The sequence below is a fragment of the Puma concolor genome, chromosome A2 (genome assembly GCF_028749965.1).
Source record: "Puma concolor isolate L17-30 chromosome A2, mPumCon1.1.hap2, whole genome shotgun sequence".
In the NCBI taxonomy this organism is placed as follows: domain Eukaryota; kingdom Metazoa; phylum Chordata; class Mammalia; order Carnivora; family Felidae; genus Puma; species Puma concolor.
Genome location: NC_141668.1, coordinates 73933434 through 73956214, shown reverse-complemented (window position 1 = coordinate 73956214; position 22781 = coordinate 73933434). Strand labels below are relative to the sequence as shown.

The 22781-nt window shown below is 38.0% G+C and overlaps 2 long non-coding RNA genes and 1 other non-coding gene across 7 annotated transcripts in view; 1 reads left to right on the top strand and 2 right to left on the bottom strand.

Moving 5' to 3' along the window:
- LOC147583264 (uncharacterized) overlaps positions 1-22781 on the top strand; it is a 75641-nt gene that overhangs the window by 3086 nt on the left and 49774 nt on the right. For 3 of the 5 annotated variants that reach the window (XR_015247284.1, XR_015247286.1, XR_015247285.1), the window contains exons 2-4: positions 1048-1121; positions 9672-9864; positions 18559-18621. This is a non-coding gene — a long non-coding RNA (uncharacterized LOC147583264). Of the gene's footprint in view, positions 1-1047; positions 1122-9671; positions 9865-13452; positions 15109-18558; positions 18622-22781 lie in introns of those variants that run through there. The other 2 variants (XR_015247287.1, XR_015247282.1) reach the window with 2 other exon arrangements.
- Positions 8487-22781, bottom strand: part of LOC112866768 (uncharacterized) — a 163337-nt gene continuing 149042 nt past the window's right edge. Inside the window, exon 4 of the long non-coding RNA XR_015247289.1 lies at positions 8487-8870. This is a non-coding gene — a long non-coding RNA (uncharacterized LOC112866768). The remainder of the gene's footprint in view (positions 8871-22781) is intronic.
- LOC112867143 (U6 spliceosomal RNA) lies at positions 13368-13476 on the bottom strand. The gene has a single exon (XR_003224185.1). It is a non-coding gene; the product is annotated as a U6 spliceosomal RNA (small nuclear RNA).

Here is a 22781-nt window from a genome sequence, read left to right as displayed (position 1 = left end):
CTGATTTATATTGGCTATTTGAATTTATAAAATATATTTTCTAGAAACTCAGAAATAATGTTTTGCTATAATCCACTATACAATAATTTTAATTGGAGGTTCATGCAAATGTATACTTTTTGTCTATAAAGATCTATTTATTGTTTTGATAAAAATTTTTTTTTTGTTTAATAACTTTAAGATCAGTTGCCCTCATCTTTAACTTGATTTATATGTGTATGTAAATGTTATCTTTGTTGAGTAATTACTGTGAAAAATTATAATGTTAACAGAAATAGTATAATATAATGCAGTGCATTTTAATGCATTCTTTCTTCCCCAGGCATTTTCAAGAAGTTTTCTTAGGTTTTCCCTTAAAATACTGAAAATTTACTAAATATTCTAGGAAAACTCAATTGTACTACCAACTTTCTTCAATTGTAAAATTCTGCATTTTAAAGGATTTTTTAATTCAGTCTTCCAAATAAATTACTTCTAGTTGATTTGGAAAACACCTGGTTTTTTTTCTCTTTTTGTTGTTGCATGTGATGTGATCTAATATACTGGATTTAAGCAGTGAAACTTGCAAATTTTGATATTTGTCGTGAGGGAAAAAATGTATCAGGTAGTAGCTTATAAATTTAAGAAAAAACCCAGACATTATTATTTTTTGGAACTTTCCATTTTTGTGGGTTCTACTGCTCTATAATTATTCCTGTGCAACATGTCAGTACTATGTTCATGTTTGTATAATTGTCATATTTTCTATTTTTCCCTTCTGATAGGCACTCATATCTTCTCTTTGCTTAGTGTGTATGTGTGTGTGTGTGTGTGTGTGTGTTTATGTATGTGTGTGTGAATACCTGTGTGTTCTTGGCGTATTGTCGTGACATGTTCGAAACGTGTTAAGATCCTTTCATCATCTATATTAGTATCCTGAATAATCAGTAAAATAACTGTAAAAATACACTTATAAAAGATGGTGATAATCACATTGAAATATTTACATTTCCTTTTGATTTATAGTGTCCTACAGTTTTCACTGACTTCTAACATCTCTTTCCTAAGGTAATACTTGAATCTCCGCTGCACACATGGCCTAACAATTGTGTTGGCATAACTGCCTTTGGTTGAGCTGAAAGGTGCGTACATGCTTTACATAGACCATTCAGATGAGGCAGTGAGGGTACAACACAGTGGGGGTAAATCATGATAAAGTGGGATCTGGGAGGTAGAAGGAAGGGCAAAGGGAGAAGCTTCTTTTTGGGCACCTGAGAGAAACTTCTGTGAATGGCCTGACCATAGGGGCAAGTGAAGGAAGTACAAGCTGAGGTCCTGGGGCCAAGAGATGTAGCCTCAGGGCTCTGAGTATAGAGTGTCCTCGCAATCTAATTCTTTTAGGATGAATGGCATTCTGTGTCTGTCCTGTTATGCACTGAAATCCATCTTCAAACTGAAATGAGATTGTGTAATGTATGTGCCCATATTCATGTAACTCTTCTACATTGTCTCATTATGGGTTTTTCCCAAAAATAATATACAACGGCATTCTTTGCAGGGGTCTTTGAATTTCTGTAAGAAAGTATATAATAGCATAGCTCTGTGGATCAAACATTTTACCATAAATTGGAGAGTCCTATTTTTAAACTCTGTTATAAATTTGTTGTCATTCACATCATAGTGTCCTCAATGCCTAGCACAGTAACTGGCAAGTATTTTATGTCTAGTAAGAACTGGTCAATGAGAAAGTTGGCTTTATATCCTTCATCCCTCTTTTCTGGGACTACTTCTTCCTACTCCCTTCTGGGAGATACAGCATAATAATTTTTTATATAATCTCAGCAAAGTTTAAGGATAGAGATGTCAGGATTTCAGAATCAGTCTCTTCTACCTGCAGTTCCCTTCCTTTTATTCCTCTTCTCTAAATCCTATGATCATTTTAGGGCCCAGCTCTCAAAACTTGGGAGATCCCCTCAGCTGAACGACATCCCTCTCAGCTCTGACTCCTTGAGGCCATCTGCTTTCTACCTCCTTACAAGCTTGATGCTCTGCTTTCTACCACCCTGAGCTCTCCAAGCGAGTTTACCATCCTTGTTCCTCTTGGCAACGATCCAGCACCTGGTTGTGCCATTTGACCATAGTAGGTGATCAATGAAATGCAGCAATTGTTCTTGTCTCTCTCTATGAGTGTTATGGAATCAAGCAGGCACAGACAGACCAGAACAGTGTGGCATAAATAGAATAACATCTGAAAAGTTGACGACAGTGTTCCACTTTGCTTAAATAGGAAAGAACCAGGTTGTCCTGTTACTTTCTGTGGATTTGTTATGTTTTCTCTTGCGTTGAAGATATTAGTCACTGAAAACATATTTGTCTGAAAGAAAATGTGTTCAGATAAATTTCTAAATTTGACTGAAAGACAAATTCTAAAATCTTACCTGCAAAAAATACCGACGTAATTTTCTGCATTTCCTCCCCCTGCAAATTCCAGTTAAACAATTTTTCTTTAAAAAGAGCAAGTACTAAATTATGAGATCAATTAGAAACTACATAGCCCAGAACTGAGAAAGATTGCTAATTTTATTGAACAATGTCTTTAATATCTATGTGAGTGTATGTGAAAGGAAAGAATCCTTGATTTCTAAGTCAAGAGCCTGTGTTTTATTCCTAGTTCTTCCTCACAGCAATGCTCACTGTAACCCCAGTTATAGTCATGTAACCTTTCTGACCTTCAGTGTCTATGCCTATTAAGTGGGTTTGCTAATCATTTAGGAAGATGGTATGAAAACAGTTTGGAGAGAGGCAACAGAGAGTTTTACCTTTGCAAGAGAAGATCTGGAAGAGTAATTGAGGTTGCTGGTCTGTGGGTCAGAAAACCTGAAATTTAACCTGAGTTGGCCATGAACTACCTGTGTGACCCTGGGCAACACACTTAAGCCCCGAGACCTTAAGGTCTTTGTCAATAAAAAAGATGATAAGACTCAACGATTTGTATAGGTGCTGCTGCAGCTTGAAAATGCTATCGTCTGGCACCATCATTCTACATCTGTTCTTATAAATGCCCTAAACAAGAACAGTGCCAGTGGATGGGACTCTGATGTTAGCAACCCAAAGAGGGGTTTGGACTTCAAATGTGAAATATATTGGGGCTCTCTAACATAAGTCTCTGGATTTTCAAGACAATAGACATGAATGCCTCGGGGAAAAAAACATTGGAAAAATTCACTAGGTGGGGCGAGAGGAGCCAGGTTTTTAATTACTGGACTAAAACTAAATGTGATGGATTAAGTCAATCAACCCTCATTAATAAAATGTGATAAGTAAATTACAGTAGTACTCACAGAGCTGGGATACTAAAGATTAGAAGTCTTGGCTAATCACAGCAATTCTTTAAAGATACCATGAAGCATAACTTTGGGAGATGTGACATATCTGTAAACCATTGAAAATGTGAGTGGCAGCCAGTGTCCTGTGAGGCAATGGGAAGTGGTGGTGGGTGGGGGTGGGGGGGTCGGGAGAGTAAAAGGCAGTATGCTGTGAATCTGAGGAGTTCCAGAAATATCAGAAATCCTGAGAACTGCCGATCCAAAACGTGTGCAGAGGAACAGGCTGTTGTCCCTGTGTTGTTTTCTACTACGTTGGCTCACGTGCACAGTTGGCTTGAAGGTCTTCCCTAGATGTGCAGGGACATTTATGCTGTTGGAACCAGAAGTGTGGCCACAATGTGACCTTGGAGTAGGTTACTAAACTTTCAGAACCCCAGTTTCCCTCACCCATAAAGTAGGGATACAATTATCTGCTATAATAAACCGAGGTGAGAATTAATTTTCTACTTTGTGCATTTTGCATTTAACAGACCTTTAATAAATATTAGTATGCAACCAATATCCCTTTCATGAAATCACACTTCCTATTCTATCTCTTTTTATTTTTTTTTGTTTTTTTTTTAACGTTTATTTATTATTTTTGGGACAGAGAGAGACAGAGCATGAACGGGGGAGGGGCAGAGAGAGAGGGAGACACAGAATCGGAAACAGGCTCCAGGCTCCGAGCCATCAGCCCAGATCCTGACGCGGGGCTCGAACTCACGGACCGCGAGATCGTGACCTGGCTGAAGTCGGACGCTTAACTGACTGCGCCACCCAGGCGCCCTGTCTATCTCTTTTTAAAGACAGCTAACCCTTTGACCAACAAGATTTTCTTTTTTAAACTGGTTTGAAACATCTACCCATTGCAGGAGGAACAACCCCAGAAATAGTACACACCAAACATCTTAGGCTTTGACAAAACCACAACGGTCTCTGGGTATGTGACAGATGGAGGAGAGTGTGGGTTGTCTCACCTGAGACGTTACCCCAGTACTGCTCAACCTTCTTCATCTATTCCCAGCCCCCCCATCCCCCCATCTTCCTCACCCTTTTCCTTCCATGTGGCTCTCTGTTCTTCATTCCCACTGCTCTGGTGTGACCCATACTTGCTGACATTTGTCTTAAAAGCCACGCATTCTGTTGCTTCCCTGCAAGAGTTCCTCCACTGATCACTCTTCCACAGTCCCTGGCTCCCACTTTTTTCCCTTTAAGAGCTGTTTGTCATCCTCTCAATCTCTTCTCTGTCAACCTTGCCTTCTGAGCTTAGCAGAAGTTTATTTGTCCTTCGACAACCTTGTATTTCCTATCCCATACTCTCTCCCTAGAAGCATGCAAGGGGAGATACCTCACTTCCCCTATCCTACCCTCTTTTTTTCTTTTTCTTTTTTTCAACTTCCTAGGTCTATGTCCACAGTTCAAATCACTGCTCACTAGTGTCAGACACTCCATTGTTATCCCATTTCTCTCAGAATAAAATCGCAGTCTTGCCCTGCACCACTTCTGCTCTGATTCTTCTCATCACTCTGCCCCTTGCTTCCTCTGCGGCAGCCATACTGGCTTCTTTAGTGTTTCTCAGACCTACCAAGCACATTCATGCCTCTGAGGTTTGCACTTGCTGGAGTTTTGGTTGTTGTTGTTGTTTTTTGCTGAAATGCTCTTCACCCACACATAAGCATGGCTGTCTTCCTTACTTCCTTCAGGTCTCACTCAGAAGTCATCAGAGGGATGTTCTCTGACCACCCTACATGAACTGCATCTACTCCCATCTATCTTATTTCACTTTGTTTCTCTTCCTTAGCACTTATCTCCTCTAACACATTATAGGCTTATTTGTTTATTTGTTTAGTGTCAGTCTCCCCCCACCTCCAGCATATAATCTACAGAAGAGCTCAAAATTTGTTTTATGTTCTCTTTTATCACTAAAATAATTCCTTGGCACATAGTGGGCAATAAATATTTGTCAAATGAATGAATAAATGATCTCTCCTCTTACCCAAGCTCACAACTAGCCCATTGTTGGCTAGCCGACAGCTTATTAATGAAAATAACTCTCTATAATACATAACTTTAGGGCAATCCTTCTGAATTTATGTATTTTACATGCAACCAATATTCTGCTAGGGGCTTCAGCTGAAATTGTTCACAAAAATGTTACTTAAGGATAATTTGATTCAACACACCACAGATTGTTATCTAAAATTATTGCCACTATAAAGTCAGTATATTCAGTTAATTGAAATTATACTGGAATGTGTGTCTTTCACTGGAATGTGTATATAACAAATGTGAGTTTTGTTTAAAATACTTGTCTCTCCTCATATAAAGAGTAGGAAGAAGTTTGGAAGCCAGAGGTGAGCAGATTCAGGTCTCAATCCATCATGATTTTTTCCTACCATATTACAAATCTAGAGTCTTGCAAGCCCGGTAAGAGCCAGTGAGGTGTAGCTCAGTGCTTAAGAATTGCATCACAGGAGCCAGGCTTTGGTGATTCAAACCCAGGTCCTGCCACTGAGCTGTTTGTGTCCCCTGGTAAGTCACTTAACTTCTCTGAAACTTGGTTTCTTTATCTGGGTTAAGACTCCCTGCCTTTATGGTTGTCCTGAGGATTTAATGAGTTAATCCACGTAAAGCACTTAACAGGATTGGCACATAAAAAGTACATAGTTAGTTATGATTATTACTAATATTCCTCCTGATAAAACAGCTGTCACTTCTTAAGAGTTTTACTGTCCTTTTTCCTGGGCACCTGGCCCAGGATTTACTGCACAGTACTCTGTGTTCAATCGGTACAGCCACCACACCCTTGGATCCCTTGCTACTAGTGATATATGCAGTCTTCTCCCTTCTTACTTTTCCCCTCCCTTGCTCCCTTGCTCCCTCCTTCTTTCCTTTCTTCTCTCCTTTCTTCCTCCTTTCCCCTTCCCTCCCTCCCTCTCTCCTTCCTTCCTTCCCTCCCTCCCTCCTTCCTTCTTTCCTTCCTTTCTTCCTTCCTTCCTTCCTTCCCTCCTCCTCTTCCCTCCCTTTCTTCTCATAAATCTTGCCTTTTCTTACTTTCTCCTACACTTCCTCTCTCATACATTGCAGTCTGTTCTGCATTAGCTGCCAGTCCTCTCCTCCATTCTTCTGTTGTTTCTGCTCTCATTCACAGGAGGGAAAAGACCTGTCATGTCACCAGGAAGAATCCCCAGAAGCAAATCTTTCAGGCTCTCACTTCCTGAGTAGAATTTTGTTCTTTCAAGCAGCTTCTGCTTTAGACATCTGAGGCCCTTTATCAAAGACTGTTTGCTGCTCAAGTTGATCAGAAATGCCATCTCAGCACTTTTAACCTATGTGTGGGTTATACCAGCAGCATCCAGTGCTTTTGAAAACACTGACTTGTCTTATCAACAATCATGGGCTAACCATAAAATCGACCATAACCAATTGTATTGCTTGCTGCTCCTAGGGGGCATGGATGAAATAATGTGGTTACTTTGATGCCTAATAAAATTCAATTCCAGTGATGGTGAGAATGTAGGAAGGAATGAAAGACATGTTCAGTGCAAATGTGTATTTTTTCCTCTTTGTCCTATTAGATTAGGAACTCCTTGAGCAAAGGGACCATGTCCGCTACCTTCATTTTTAATGTTTGGGATGAGTGCTCAGCTTAGTGCCTTTCTCACAATACATGCTCAATAATGAAACTTTTGCTTTTCAAGTACTAGACAAATGTGGTAAAAAATTCTGAGTACACAAAGGCTGAAAGAATAAACCCATGAGTGAGTGCAGTGCTTTATGTTGTTGTCATTCATGTAGCTTTGTGAAACATAAAATTGTAAGACTAAATTGTCAGGCCAGTAAAAAAAAAAATTATCTCAAATCTCAATGATCCTGTAAACTTTTACAACATATCTTCTGTGGCAATAATTACAGTAGACCCCCCCCCCCCTTTCGTGGTTTCACGTTCCACAGTTTCAGTTACCTGTGGTCAAGCTCTGTCAGAAAGCAGATAATCCCCCTCTGACCTATCGTCAGAAGGCCAGTAGTAGCCTAACGCTATGTCACAATGCATATGTCATTCACCTCACTTCGCCTCCTCACGCAGGCATTTTATCATCGCACATCATTACAAAAAGAAAGGTGAGTACGATACAATAAGATATTTTGAGAGAGAGAGAAAGCGAGAGAGATCACATTCACATAGCTTTGTTATTATTGTTCTATTTTGGTAAGTTATTATTGTTAGTCTCTTACTGTGCCTACTTTATAAATTAAACTTTATCATTGGTATGCATGCATAAGAAAAACCAGTATAATGGGGCTTGGTTATATCTGCAGTTTCAGACATCCACTGGGTGTCTTGGAACATATCCCTGGTGGGTAAGTTGGGGCAGGAGAAGACTACTACTATACTGTAAATTATAGTGATATAGAGATATATCTTAATTCTCTCTCTTAATTGTTAACTCCTCGGTGAACTAGTTTCTACTGTTGTGCTATACACATCATATGCTTTCAATACCTGTTTGCTGAATAAATTAATGAATGATTAAATGGATGATGTTAGACTTCCACTCATTCAGAATATTCAAAGAGGTTTTCCGTAATTCAATTAAGTAAAAAAGTTACTATCTATATGATATGTATGGATTGACATTAAAATATAAAATTACAGGAGCACCTGGGTGGCTCAGTTGGTTAAGTGTCTGACTCTTGATGTCAGCTCAGGTCATGATCTCACAGTTGTGAGATGGAGCCCCATGTTGGGCTCTGTGTTGACAGTGTGGAGCCTGCTTGGGATTCTCTCTCTCCCTCTCTCTCTGCCCCTCCTCTGCTTGCTCTCTCTCTCTCTCAAAAGAAATAAATACACACATACATATATTTGCATGAGTCAAAATTATATCAAACATAATGTTATTTCTTATGATTCAAAAGGCACTTCAAGATCTTTAACTTTCAAGATTAAGAGAAGCCAACTGGTCTCCTAAAAAAGTATATTCATCTCTTGTTTTGGTCTATCAATAGTTTACTATGACTTTTAAATAAATCTGTTTTGTCAAGTTGTATGGATTCTGAATAAAAAGAAGTTTTATATTCTCATTGGAAAGAGTTTAGAAGGCTAAAGTACCTTGAGAAAGACAATATAACATTGAACCAAAGTGATGAAAATGATTGTATTTTAATTTTTTTAATACATTTGTATCTCGACATATTACATTTCTAGACCAAAATGGTTTGTACATCTCTGTTGCTTGAGCAGGAGGAAATCATTACAATGAAAAGAGTTATTGAAAATGGTCCATGTTGTGTAATTCCCAGGATAAATGGGCTGAGTAGCAAATATTTCTGTTGTGAACTGTTTTATACCAAAATGTGCATTATTAAACCCATTTGTTGAGCACACTGAAAGATCGAATATCTTCCTAACTCGACACTGGAAAATGTTTATTTGCCATTCCTCTCCTTCCTCTGCTCTGATCTTGTTAGATATTGTCTCTGGGTTTTCTGGAATCCTTCCATATTTAGAGGGGAAAAAAATCATAGCTGTAGAAACCAGAAAAACAGAATTTACAATTTATAAACACATATTTTTAACAAGATCATAAGAAATTTAAAATAGCTTACATAATAGAAACAGCATGTAGGAAAATATATAGAACGATGTGGTGGGTGACTATTTTTTATACCATCATAAGGATCCTATACATTTGAAGAACACAAAAACAGTAGTCATCAGGCTATAAGAATTTGAATGTAAAAGAAGTATGATAGTGATCAGGATGGTTTTGGGGTGATGTTATGCCCCTTTGATTTTATAAATAGGTTACTTTATGCATGCTGTGTACTTAAGTAATATACATTTAATTGTTGCCCTTTAAAACACCATGTGTGCAATCAAGTTGTTTTCATTTCACTTAGAGTAATCATATGTGGGCCTGGATCCATCTTACAATTACTTTCAAAAAAAGAAAAAAAGAAGCTCTGTTGTTGAAAAATCAATACAGCACCGAAGACTAGAGTCAAAGGTAATAGCAACAGCTGGAATGGAAGAGGCAGTAAGCAGTTTTCCTCTTTGACGATCCTTTTCTTCTCCAGTTAATGCCATTTACCTAGAGTCAAACTGGAAGTAAAACATCCAGGTATAGATTAATCTATTTATCCATTCATTCAATAAATATCTATTGAGTGCCTACCACGTGCCAGCTTAGTACTCAGCATGGGGACATGTTATAAAAAGTTTTATTTATTTTTTTATTTTTAAATTTTATTTAAATTCAAGTTAGTTAACATATATTGTAATAATGATTTCAAGTAAAACTTTTTTTGTCTTTTATTTTTTTTAAGTTTACTTATTTTGAGAGAGAGAAAGCACAAGCAGCAGAGGGGCACAGAGGAGCAAAGACAGAATCCCAAGCAAGCTCTGCAGCATCAGCACAGAGCCCGATGTGGGGCTCAAACCCATGAACCATGAGATCACCACCTGAGCCGAGATGAAGAGTTGGAAAGTTAATGACTGCGCCACCCAGGAACCCCTCAGGTAAAAAGTTGTAATATGATGTTGGGCTTCCGGAGAGACCTTGAGGTGAGAATTGGAAGTCAGATAAATGGTGTTAAAAGTGCCTTTGAAGCAGATGTAAATTGAAGGAAGTTAAATGAAGAGACAGGTGTATTTTGAGATGTGGAGGGGATATGAGACCTGTTACATTCAATTGCTTCAGGAAGTCTCTGCTATGAATGACACAGGAAGGTTATATGAGATTTTGAGGTACATGGGAGAGAATTATGTGTGCAGAGCCGTGGAGGAGAATGTTCTCGGCACTGAATCAGGGATTGTTGTTGGCATTGTGGCACAGTGGTAGGGAGCATGAGTGTATTACAGTGAGTCAGAGTCATCCCAGCTTTTCTCCAGCAATGCTCTTGGGCACGCACAGAACACTGGACTGCATGTGTGACATAGGTTTGCCCACTGACATGGTGGGTCACAAGAATATGACAGGGACCTCAGTGGGGAGGGCAATAATAGGCTGGGAAGAGTGTTTATGGATGGATTAAACTATGAAGGATTGAGTGTTTATTAAACTCAGTGAGCAGAAAGCAGGGAGAAGGTTGGGAAGGGGAGGAGTGCAGTAGCACATATGGGGGTTGTGCATCAAAAACAAATAGTGCCTATAATGGTTAAATTCAGGGATGATCTTGCTGATGCATGGCTGAAGTAGGGTGGAGTTGGAGGATTGCAGGGAACAAGATCATGAGCCTCTACAGCTGAGGTAACTGATGGGTCCCCAGCATGAATTTTGAAGTTGTCAGAAAGTGGTGATGAGGAATGAGGATGTGGAGGAAGATCATAAACCAGGTGCTATATTCATTTAGAAAGATGGAAATGGGTCTCATGTGAGTTCAGTAAACAACAGCTGTGGTGCCTTTAAGATGGTGGAACAGAAAAGTGGTGTCAATTTTAAATGAGGAGAAAAAAGAAGTGGACAGTTGAGCAGCCCAAAAATTTAAAGTCTGGCCCTGTAAATTACTGGAAGAAAAATCCTAAGAGGGCCAGAATTTATTTTGGAGACATCCATATATTATATGCAATCAGCCACATTTTTTCCTAGGTTCATTCAAATACATGTTATTTTGTTGTTGTTGATTTGATTATTCATCATTACAGATACTGTCTTGGGTAAGAAAAAGATGTTATTTTATATTCTGTCTTGATTCCTTTCTAACACTTCTTTTATAGTATTTTTTCATGGTTTCTCAGCTTTAAAAATGTCAAATACTGGGAGGATACACTTTCCCAAATATCAGATACTCGAGGCTTTTTACATATATCAAGAATAAGATCCAGTTGGCAGAACCAACTAAACTAGAGAGTATGTTATTTTTCAGAGTAATCCCCTGTATCTGAAAGGAAAACACTGTAGTAATCCTTTTTTTCTTTCTAAATACCATAATTTAGTTAATCCTACTTATATAAGCATAGTCTTGGGCTGGTTTTCAAAACCACCATTATATTAAGTATGTAAAATACAACTGATATGATCGTTGAAATGTGTACTTTTTGCATTAGAATAGAGAACACCAATTTTTATGAGTTTCCTGACACACAAATAAGTGTTCTGATAACTTTACAGACATATTAGTATATTCATAGATATTCTGATTATTGCAAAGCCAGGTACTTTGCATGGGTAGCTACCTAATTTGTTCACAAAGCTTAGTGAATGCTATTTAAATCATAATATAATAAACCTCTTCCAAGGAAGTTATTTAGTAGGGGCAGCAGATCCTATCAGTAAAGGTTGACATTGGCAAACACCTGTCCTGTAGAGCTAAGTGCCCAGAGGCAGGTGTTCTTACATTTATTATGCTTCTATTGTGCTTTTCATCAGTACTATAACACTTAACTGAAAATGTTGATAATTTGAAAGATTTCTTAGCACTTTATCAGTAAGAGCACACACACCCCATTCATTCATTGAGATGAATTTATTACTTTTCAGTCATTATTTAAGTAAACCAAGTCCATGAAATTCCAAAGTAAGATATTACCACTTTCCCACTTTCCTGCCTGCAGTGTTAATTCTCCTTTGGAAGACAGTCATCTTGCCTGCTGGATCCTTCTCTTAGTCTGACTCTGTTTGATATGAGATCAAAGGGCTTTCATTTTCTGTATCAATTAGGCTGGCTGTCTTGTCTCAATGAGATTAAGTAGCCTCTGGAGAGTAGTGACACCAGAACAGCCATAGATGAGCTGATGGTTAGCATACAATATGGCTGTCTTAATTCTTTCTAAATGATAGTTTGTCTAGTCTGATGTCTCTCTTTTATGGTCGTGTCTGAGGCTCATTTGTTCAGGGCAACCATGCAGCACACACCAGACCTGATAATCAGTAGTTTGAGTTTCTAAAATGGCTGGAGAGACACATCAATTCTTTCCCAGGCTTATGATGTTTCCCATACTAAGGCGAAGTCCAGGTTTGGTTGTTGTGCCTTTTTATATTTTTTATTTTTGGTAGGATACCAAGTACTAGAATATTTTACTCCAAATAAAATGTAAATCTTACACCCAAAATTTGCCTTGAAGTTGCTTAAAGGAAGCATTATCAAAAGCATTTGTGGAACCCCAAGCAAAGCTATGTAAGCCCAGTATTAGTCCTGCTCTATGTAGGTTCTTCTGTATCTAGAAGTTTGTGGTCTGAATTTCCCATAGCCATTTTTGACTACCTTTCTTGAGATAAGACTTTAATGAACTCACTGGAGAAACTGAAGCAATGTGTTTAAACGTGTTTATTAAGACAATGGTGTTTATTAACAACAAGACACTGGTGTTTATTAACAACATCCTCTCTCAGTATATTCATGCTCTTTTCACCTTCAGAGATTTCCTCGCCAGCTGCCTTGTCAAAAAAAAAAAAAAAAAAAGATCGTCAGGGATAAACTCACTGATGTGGCCTTCCTCACCATCTTCAGACTTCTCTCGGCTTCAACATATGCTTCCTTCTTCCTTATTATCCCAGAAGAAAATCTTCCGCCACTTTCCAAGCCTTGGCTTTCACCCTGAGCCCCCAGAATCTGGCTTCCTCAGTTATCTCCCCTCCTCTCATGTACCCTTTCTCTTCTGGGTACACACATGTGCTCGAGACTCCACCAGATGTTAAAGAAATAAAAAACAGTGACAAAAACAACTACTCTTTCTTTAGCTCAACTTCCTTTTTTTCTGGGCTAATGCCTTACATTTCACCTTTTCATCATCAAATTCTCAAGAAAGAAGGCTACATGACTTCTTCTATTCATTAGGTCCTATTCTCTTTTTTTTTTCTTTTTCTTTTCTTTTCTTTTTTCTTTTTTTTTGAATAATAAACACCTCTTTTACATGACCGAAGACAGGAGGGAGGAAGATTTATTTGCCTTTTCAGGCTTTGGTTTTCCTCAGATAAAACTCTAGCTCCTTGGGCACTTAGCCATCTACTCAGCCACACTGGCCTGGGCTTGAAGTGATGCACGCAAGAAGCTTGGCCTCCTGGAACTGCTCCTCTGGAAGACAAAAGTATGGAATGCTTCATGAATTTGTGGGTCATCCTTGCGCTGGGGCCATGCTAATCTTCCCTGTTAATCATTCCAATTTTAGTATAGGTGCTGCCAAAGGGAGCATGGTCCTATTCTCTTTTTAATTCACTGCCATCGGATTTCTGCCCCCATCCTACTGCTGTCACCAAGGTGGGTAAGAACATTGAGTTACCACTCCATGGACACTATCCTACTAGCCTCTCTTCTCCATTTGCCACTAACTGTTACTATCTCCAGACGGAAAGTCTTCTTCTCTTCCAAGTTCTGCCTCACTTCCTCTCCTGGTCATCCTCATGTATCCTTCTAAGTGTTTTGCCTCTTCCCTTATTTTTTTGCCCCTCGGTCCAGCCCTTAGAAGTTGGGGTTCCCTAGGGTTTCTTTCTCACTTGTTTCTTCTCCTTCTGCTAGTCCCCCTCACTCTTAGGCAATCTCATGCTTTGGCTTGATTTCTCCTCCATCAGTAGATCTGTATCTCCCAACTACTCAAAGGAATTCCCTTTGAAGCACCTAAAAATTCAACATCTGGTGAAGAATTGAAATGACACTGTGCCTACAATTTGTTCACAGAAATGTCTTCTCCCTTTCTCCCTAGCTCAGCCAAAAAAAACCCTGTCATTCTCCCAGAGTGAACTGTGACCTTCCTCTAAATTCCTTACTTCCTTTCAGTTCTACCTCTTGAGAAACCTTCTCCTGCCCCTTCATTTTTCATTCCACTGCTTCAGTCTAGATCAGAGCTCATCACCTCACACCTGGAAGGTCACATCCAGGTGACCTTAGTCATATTTATACAGCTTTTCCTTAGTCATATTTATACAACTAGATCTGATCACGTCACTACCAGGATCAAAAACTTTCTTCAATTTCCATCTGCCTACAGGATATACTTTAGCCCAACCTCCTTTGTGCAGCATAAGATTCCCTTCAGAATATAGCCAAGTCTGATTTTCTAATTACTCTCTGGTCTCCCACCGCCATATGCCTTTACACACTCCAGAATGTTCCTCATTTTTACCTTCATAGTTAAGATCAAGGTGCTCCTTTTCCCTGGAATGCTCATGTTTCTTCTCTCCTCTTCTGTCTGGCAAATCTCGATTCTACTTTTATGTGGAGTTGCAGTGTCACCTCCTTTCTATTACACTCATCTTTGCTGACCGCAGCCTCCACCCCATTCCCACTGCTGTCACAAAACTAATTCTTATGTTGGGGTTCCATAGCATTTTATGTCTGCTTCCACTAAAGTCCTTCCCTCATTGTCTTACAGCTATTTTTCTGTTACTCTCTCTCCCTTACTGGGCTACTAGCTCTTCTAAAGCCATGTTCACCTTTCCTGCTATGCCAAAGATGCTCACCTTGTCCTCAAGATGAAACAGAAAGCCTTAGCTGAGTGCCTCAGGCAGCATTAGTGGTCCTCTGTCCTGCCACGATTTTCTATTTATGTACTCTATTACAGCACTATTATATTGAAATTGTATGTGTACTTTCCATTTCTTCCATTAGACTGAGAGTATGTCAAAGCAGGGACCTCATCTTATTCATCATTGCCATCCAAATGGTTAGCACAGTGCCCAGAACACAATAGGTACCAAATAAATGTTTGTTAAATCATCTGTCATGCCCCTAAGTCTTTATTAGTCTTTTGTTTTGAATAGCTATATAAGATACATTTTTAAATCCCTATTAATATACTATGAATATTCACCTATAATGACTACCGCCTGCATAGATCATTGAAAAATCTCAGTCATAGAGACAGATCACACTAAGTTAGTAGAAAGCAATCTTGATTTGTGGGAAGCTGAGCCTCAGAGAGTGCTGAATTAAAAGGGAAAGAGTGAGCCATGTCATGCCAATGGCATTGGCATGCCAATAACAATGCTTACTCATAGCATTGGCATGCCAATAAATATGTAACATCCCACAGCCTGGAGTTATTATTTTTATAATAATTTATTAGCCTCATCAATTAGAAAAGAGAAAGTCAAATAGAAGGTAACTGAAGTCACTTAACAAATTTATGCTAAAAACCAACTTAAAAGCTACACTAAAAATTCCCTTAGTCCCCAGAACCATAGTGTTTCTGTAGAGTGTCTTCCTATTAGAGTTTCCCCATAATTGTCAAGTTATAGGACAAAAGAAAGCATCTTATTTTTAATCAGCTGAGGTTGGTGTGAGGGTGAACTGGAGAAACATGGGGGTGGCAAGGATCAAGGAAAACCAGCTCTTCTCTCTTCCCCTACATTGCCTACCCTTGTGGATTTGCACAGATAATGTCTATTCATTGTTTAACAATCAGTCAACATGGTTAAGCTCCTGGGCTGTAAACTGGAACAGAAATCTGAGGTGAGTCTGGCTTCAGAGCTCTCACTTTCTATGCCCTAACAAACTGAGTTATTTTGTGAACGCTCTAGTACCTAGTTAGGTGATTTAAATCATTAGTAATATAAATTGGTAGTTATGTTAATAAGATAACTCCACATTTTCTTTTAGCAAAATAGGGCTGTTTCAGCCAACCCAATATATTTTTTCCCTTTCCTTTCCCAATTCCTCCCCACTTGAATCAGGTTGTGATATGTTATAGGTATTTCCCAATAAATTACCAACCCCTATACAAACATTTTTTACTTAGCCCATATCCTGCTTCCTACACTCTTTTAAGTTTTATTTATGAATCACTCAAAATTTTACTCATTCCAGAAATTACACATTTACTTGTTAGTATATAACAGCCATTCTTCCTCCTTTATTTGCAATATTTTTAACATCCATTCTAAATGAACTCACCATTGCTCATCCTGGTTTGCATAATTATAGCTGGCTCTTATATGTAATTATCAAAACTCTTTTATTCTTTCTTTTTTCCTTCCTCATCCGTTTTGCTTTTTGTAGAGGGTGAGGAGTTGGGGGGAGTTAGTTCTCTCGCAGGAAGAAGGCACCTGGCCGTGAGGGCACTTCACAGCTCATTAATTATCTATTGGGCATTGGCTCATTTAAAAAGTATGAGGCAGGTTGGGATTTGAGATTGGAGGAACCAGGGTGGAAAGCAATTTGTGTTAGAAAAAAATCAAGATGGAGAACCCTAGGCTCAGAGATGTCCCAGGTTTGCAAGAGGATTTTAGATTGGGGAGTTTTTAGCAGCTTTTGAAAGATGAAGAAAGCATTCCTAGTATGCTAGAAATAGGAATTAATTCCTATTAATTAAGAAGAATTAATTCCACTTCACCCAATGAGATGAAATTTGGGAATTTACATAAAGAGGTAGTTTAGACTAAAATTATAAGAAGCTTCTTGGGAATGAAAACATAATTGATTATGAAGGGCAGATGGAATGCTGTCCTTTCCAATCTATAAAAAATATAAATAAATATATATGTATAATAAAGATACAATTTAATAGGCCATTTTAATTGTGGCTTTAAAAGAATTCAAACAATACAAAACAATGAAAAGTAATTCCCCCTCTTTCCTTTCTTAATCACCGTCTCCCTTCCCCTCTCCTTTCCCCGTAGTTCCCTTGGCTGGACAAAACCACCATTATTGAGTTATTTATCCTTCTGGAGAAATTCTTTGCATTTACAAACATATATGTGTGTTAGTTATTCTTCATTTCACCGCATGAATGATAGCATACTATATGCACTGTCTGCACCTTACTTTTTCCTCTTGTTGAGGTGTCTTAGAGATCTTTTCCTTATGAGTCCATATAGAGTTGCCTTATGCTTTACAACCACTGCAAAATTTAATTAACCATTCCATTCTGATGGACATTGAGGTTGTTTACATTCTGCTGCTGTGACAAAACTATACTGCATCAGAGTTGAGCAGAAAGAACATGAAAACCTCTTGATGGGAGCATCGGAGGCAAGGTAGGACAGAATGAACTGTTTTCACATGAACCAAATGTTTTTAGGTCCTGCTTCTCTGTGTGCCTCATTGCCATGCATAAATAGGAGGAAACACACAGGAGCTCTATGAAAAGGCCACTTACTGTTGTTTTCCTATTAGGTTAGGCACATTTCCACTGTGTGGAGTTATTATGTAAAGTACCCCAAGTCTTTTATGGCAGTGGGGGTACATGTCAGGAACATACGCGAGTTATATCAGGAGAGAACAACGATGTTGTGCAAAGAGCATTGGTTTGGGTCACAAGAACTTGGTTCAAGCCTTAGCTCTGCATTTTATTGGTGTGGTCGTTGGAAGACCTTTTAGTTTCTCCAAGCCTTATTTTCTTCTTCTGTAAAATACAGATAATAGTACCAAACTCATGTTTCAAAGATTTAATGAGATAATGCCTATGAAGTGATTCTATAAACCAGTGGTTCTCAAACTTTAAACAGTTTCTGATTCAGAAGGTCTGGAGTAGATAGACCTTAAGAATTTACATTTCTGATAAATTCTCATGTAATGCTGACACTGCTGGTCTGGGACCAGAATTTTGAGAAACACTGGTATAAGCCATAACAAACTGATAGGTGGTGTTACAATTTTTGTCACTATAGTTATTACCCAAGAAAGAACACTACCTTTACATGTGCCCTTAGAGAAGTGAGAGAGGTAATGGTGTTCATCTTTGAATTAAAATAAAAATTCTGCCAATCGATTACAGAAATTTCTAAAGAAATTGAAATTATTGGTGGGGGCGGGGGAGAAATACTAAACACATAATTATGCACTCTTTGAGTTTATTTAAATGTTCATGCACCTCTGAATTCACTGGTTAAGAGCACTTGACAGGAAGTGGAAGTACAAAAATAAACAAGAAAGGCTCATCTCGTGGCATTGCTGCCTTAACTGAACACAGGAAGTCCTGGAAATCTTGCAAGACCGTCTGTTCCTTCATGTTGTCTAGCCTGATTTTAAGACCTAATAGAGCATTTTATGTTTGTATTTGTCAAGGTTATCCAGAGAAACAAAACAGAACCAACTGGAGAAAAAAAAATTATACAACACACAAACACACACACATGCAAAAGAGAGTTATTATGAGTTTTAAGTTATTGTAACTATGGCATATAGTTCTGGTCTGAGTCCAAGAACCAGCAGAGCCAATGGTATAAGTTCCATCCCAAGTCTGAATCCAAAGGCAGGGGAAAACAAATGTTTTAGCTCAAAGACAGGAAGAGAGAAATAATCCTTTCCTAACTTTTTATTCTATTTATGTCTTCAACAGATTGGATGAGGCCCACCCACAATGGGGAAGGCCATAAGCTTTATTCAGTCTACCAATTCAAATGTGAGTCTTATCCAGAGATACCCTCACAGATGCACCCAGAAAAAAATGTTTTTTTTCAAACTTTTTAATGTTTATTTATTTTTGACAGAGAGAGACAGAGACAGAGTGCAAGTGGGGGAGGGTCAGAGAGAGAGGGAGACACAGAATCCGAAGCAGGCTCCAGGCTCCAAGCTGTCGCCACAGAGCCTGATGCAGGGCTTGAACTCACAAATGGTGAGATCATGACCTGAACCAAAGTCAGACGCTTAACCAACTGAGCCACCCAGGCGCCCAGAAATAATTTTTAACAAAATATCTGGGCACCCTGTGGCCCATTCAAGTTGACACATAAAATTAACCATTAAAATGTTGTTGATGAATGTCTAAAATGAGCTAGTTTCAGGGCACTTATTATGGTTTTCCAGTCCACAATATTGCTTCAAAACACTTGAAGTTTCAAGGAGCACAAACATCAACTGTGGCTACATGTACAGTTAGTTTCATATTCTAGTTGTTACATATCTTAACAGCAAAACGTTTCAGTGGACTTCTTATAGCTAAACCTCAAAATATTTTTTAAAAACAGAAAATTTTAGTTTGCTATCATCAACACCATCACCATGATCATATTTATTACAAGAAAGGTGATGCCAACAGGCCTATCTTCCAGTATATAAAAGCTATTCGATATTTAAATATACATTAAGAATAATTCAAAATCATTGATTTATTGTTGTCACAAATGTGTAGGAATCTAGACATTCTAGACATTCAGATTTTAGCACTGACATATTATCTTCTGAAAATTACCACAGACATTCCACTTTCCATTCCCATCTCAACTAATAAATACAACCTGTGGAACAAGAGACATACCACAGTACATTCCTGGGATCCCAAGAGACAAATATAAAAATATTTTAGAAGACAAATATTAAAATTAATGAGATAGAGCCACAAATGTTTGGAGGTAAATTCATGAGTAATGAAGCAAAATTTTTAAACCACAGCACAGTAGGGAGAAAATGTTGAGATTATGTGTGAATAATACTTTTGTGAATATGGCATCTTATTGCAGTGGGTTTCCTTGCTTTATATCTCACTGATTCCCTTCTTGACATTGTGCAGCTATTTCCTTTGCAATACAGAAACTCCCTTACAGAATCTTTTTCCACAGCTGGCTTTCATCACTTCTTGATAGGTACCTAAATATTTCAGTTTCTTCCACTTTATTTTCCTTTAACAATAACTGCTGCCCAATCAAATCATTCATCTTTCCCCCTGTGTGAGTATTTGAGATCTTGAATGAGTGTTTATCAGGCACCATTCGGAATCCCCTATTTTCTCCTGCTTGGCGTTTTCCTATACTCTAGGTCTCAATTACACTTGGAAGTTTGAATTAAATTTGTTTAACCATTTAAAATTTTTCAAAATTTACCGTGGACTTTTTTTTGTCTTTCCATATAAAAATTTGTGTGTGCAAGTAAAAGACTAACCCTAAAACCTACAACTTATTTTGTAACTTGTATAATAGATCCTGCACATTTATAAACAATACTCAGACATGTGGCACAAAAGAATGAGTATTATGCTTTAATATGACCACAAATGATAACAATAACTAACATTTATTTTCTATTTACTATGAAGTAGCTGCATGACCAAGCTCTTTATCTCTGCATTAATTTATTTCATATTTCCATCAACCCTGGAAGTTAGGAATTTTATTAAGTGCTTTCATGCTCTTAGTGTGCATGGGGAATCTCAGGATTATTATAAGAGTTTGAGTTGAATTTCTGGTATTTGTAACCCAAAGAGTATTCATTTATGCAAACATGATACATGTTATTATGTACGCATATGTCGTTATATACTCTATTTACACTCTATTTATTCTATTCAGTGTGTAAAACAGAGTTTATCCTGAGCAAGGGGAGATCAGATTGAAAAGGCCTGTGCTCTATCTGTCCCATAACCATTTACATTGATTAAATAAAAAAATTCCTAGAGGAACCTCTGGGGAGAAGAAAAACAAAATGAAAATATAACAAGGATTGGGGCCAGAAAGCCAACTTGCAAGGATTTTTCTTACATAGGTCCGTGGCAAGGACTTGACTTTAAGAAAAGAAAATCTGAAGGCTGAATAAACATAAATATGGTTTAAAAAACAAAGAATATTAATGATATACAGTAAAATGTCTCCCCACCATTCTTGTCATTTATCTAACCAATTCTTACCCAGTCTCTACCATTGGTAAGCACTGTCCTTAATTTCCTACATAAATTTCCACAGTTTGTTCAAGCATATACAAGCAAAATCAAATAGATTCTTATTTTTCTTCATTTGCTTCCAAAGGCAGCATATTTTATATACCATTCTGCACCTTGTTTTTTGTTTGTATGTTTATCTTGGGCTTCTTTTCCTATTGGTATAATGAAAGCTTTTTCATTCTTTTTTACAGTTGTTTAATGTTCTATGATATAGACATATTATCATTTATTTAACCAGTTACTTTTGATCAACATTTGGGTTGTTTCTAATCTTTGGCTATTACAAACAATGCTACAGAGAATAACTTTGCACAAAAGTCATTCCTTACCTATGCATGAGTATCTGCATGATAAATTCCTCCAAAAGTAATTCTGAGTCTTTAGTGCTTTTGTTAATTTCAAAGTGACCACCTAGCTATTCTCTCTGAGATGCACCCTGGTGGGAGAAAGGATGTGTTATGTGTGAAGCTAAAAAGAGCTGTAACACTTTAGGGCCCAAGGCACCCTGTGATGGAAACCCCCCAAGAGAGCCTAACCCAGGAAGAATAGCCATATGCCTGTCCACTTTCAGGGGAAGGATGAGCATAGGTCCTAAAAGTTGCTGAGGAGGTGACACTGGAGTGGAGATACCGGCCTGAGTGAAGCACAGTGAAGCACTACATTTGAATGTAGTTCAAATGGGGAGCCAGGATTGTACTGTGCGCTGCTGAAACTTGAACAGAACTGTGTGAGGGTGAGCGACTCCAGCAGCACACGTGGCCCTGGGGCAAGGGCAACTGCACAAGGGCAACTCCTTCCCATGTTCTTACATTTTTTCACATGGTAGTAACAAGCCAACAAAAAACCCTAGTACTTTGAAGCCTGGTGATATTTGGGTAATAAGTGCTTAGAAAGGGTCTTGAAGAATAAAGTGATATTAACAGAGGTTTCCTCTAGGAGTATAGGGTAAGAAGTTAACATTTCACTTTGTCCATATCTCGATGCTCATAGATGTTAATCAACTCTGTTGAGAATTGATGTGCATCATTCCTGATTTTTCTCAATATAGGTATGTATATTTACCCACATAAATAATTTTTATTATATAAATAGGATATTTCTGCTTATACATATTATTTTGTAGTTATGTTTTTATTTTATATACATATTTTAGAGATCTTTCCAAGCAGTATATAAAGCTCTACTTCAACTTTTTAATTTAATTTAATTTAATTTTAGTTTATTTATTTTGAGAAAGAGAGAGAGTGCACAAGCAAGTACAGGGGAGGAGCAGAGAGAGAAGGGAGAGGGAGAGAATCCCAAGCAGGCTCTGTGCTGTTTGTACAGGGCTTGAACTCATAAACCATGAGAGTGTGACTTGAGTGGAAATCAAGAGTCAGAAACTTAGTTGACTGAGCCACCCATGTGCCCCTCAACCTTTTTAAATGATGCAGAGAAGTCTACTGTCATTTATTTGACCATTCTTGATTTTTGGCTATTACAAACAATGCTGTAGTAAATGCCTTTGTACTTGTCTCTGGTCATATACTGGATGCAGATGCTTCTCAAGGACTCTGATACTTAGACATAGAAATCCTGGATTGAAGGGTATGCACATCTAGAATTGTGATAGATATTGCCATGTTGTTTTCTAAAAAAGGCTTCACTAGTTTACTCTTGTGCCAACAGCACAGAAGAGACAGTTTGCTCACAATCTTAATATTAGACCTTGTCAATCTTTTAAAAGTTTGCCAGTTATATTTGCAAAATTACATCACACTGTTGTTTTAGCTTATATTTACTAGGTTAGTAGTGATGTTGAACTTTTTTTCACATGCTTCATTTGTATTACTTCTATAAATTGCTTGCTTATTTCCTTTGCATATTTTTTCTATTAGATAGTTGTCTTAATTGATTTGAAGAAATACTTT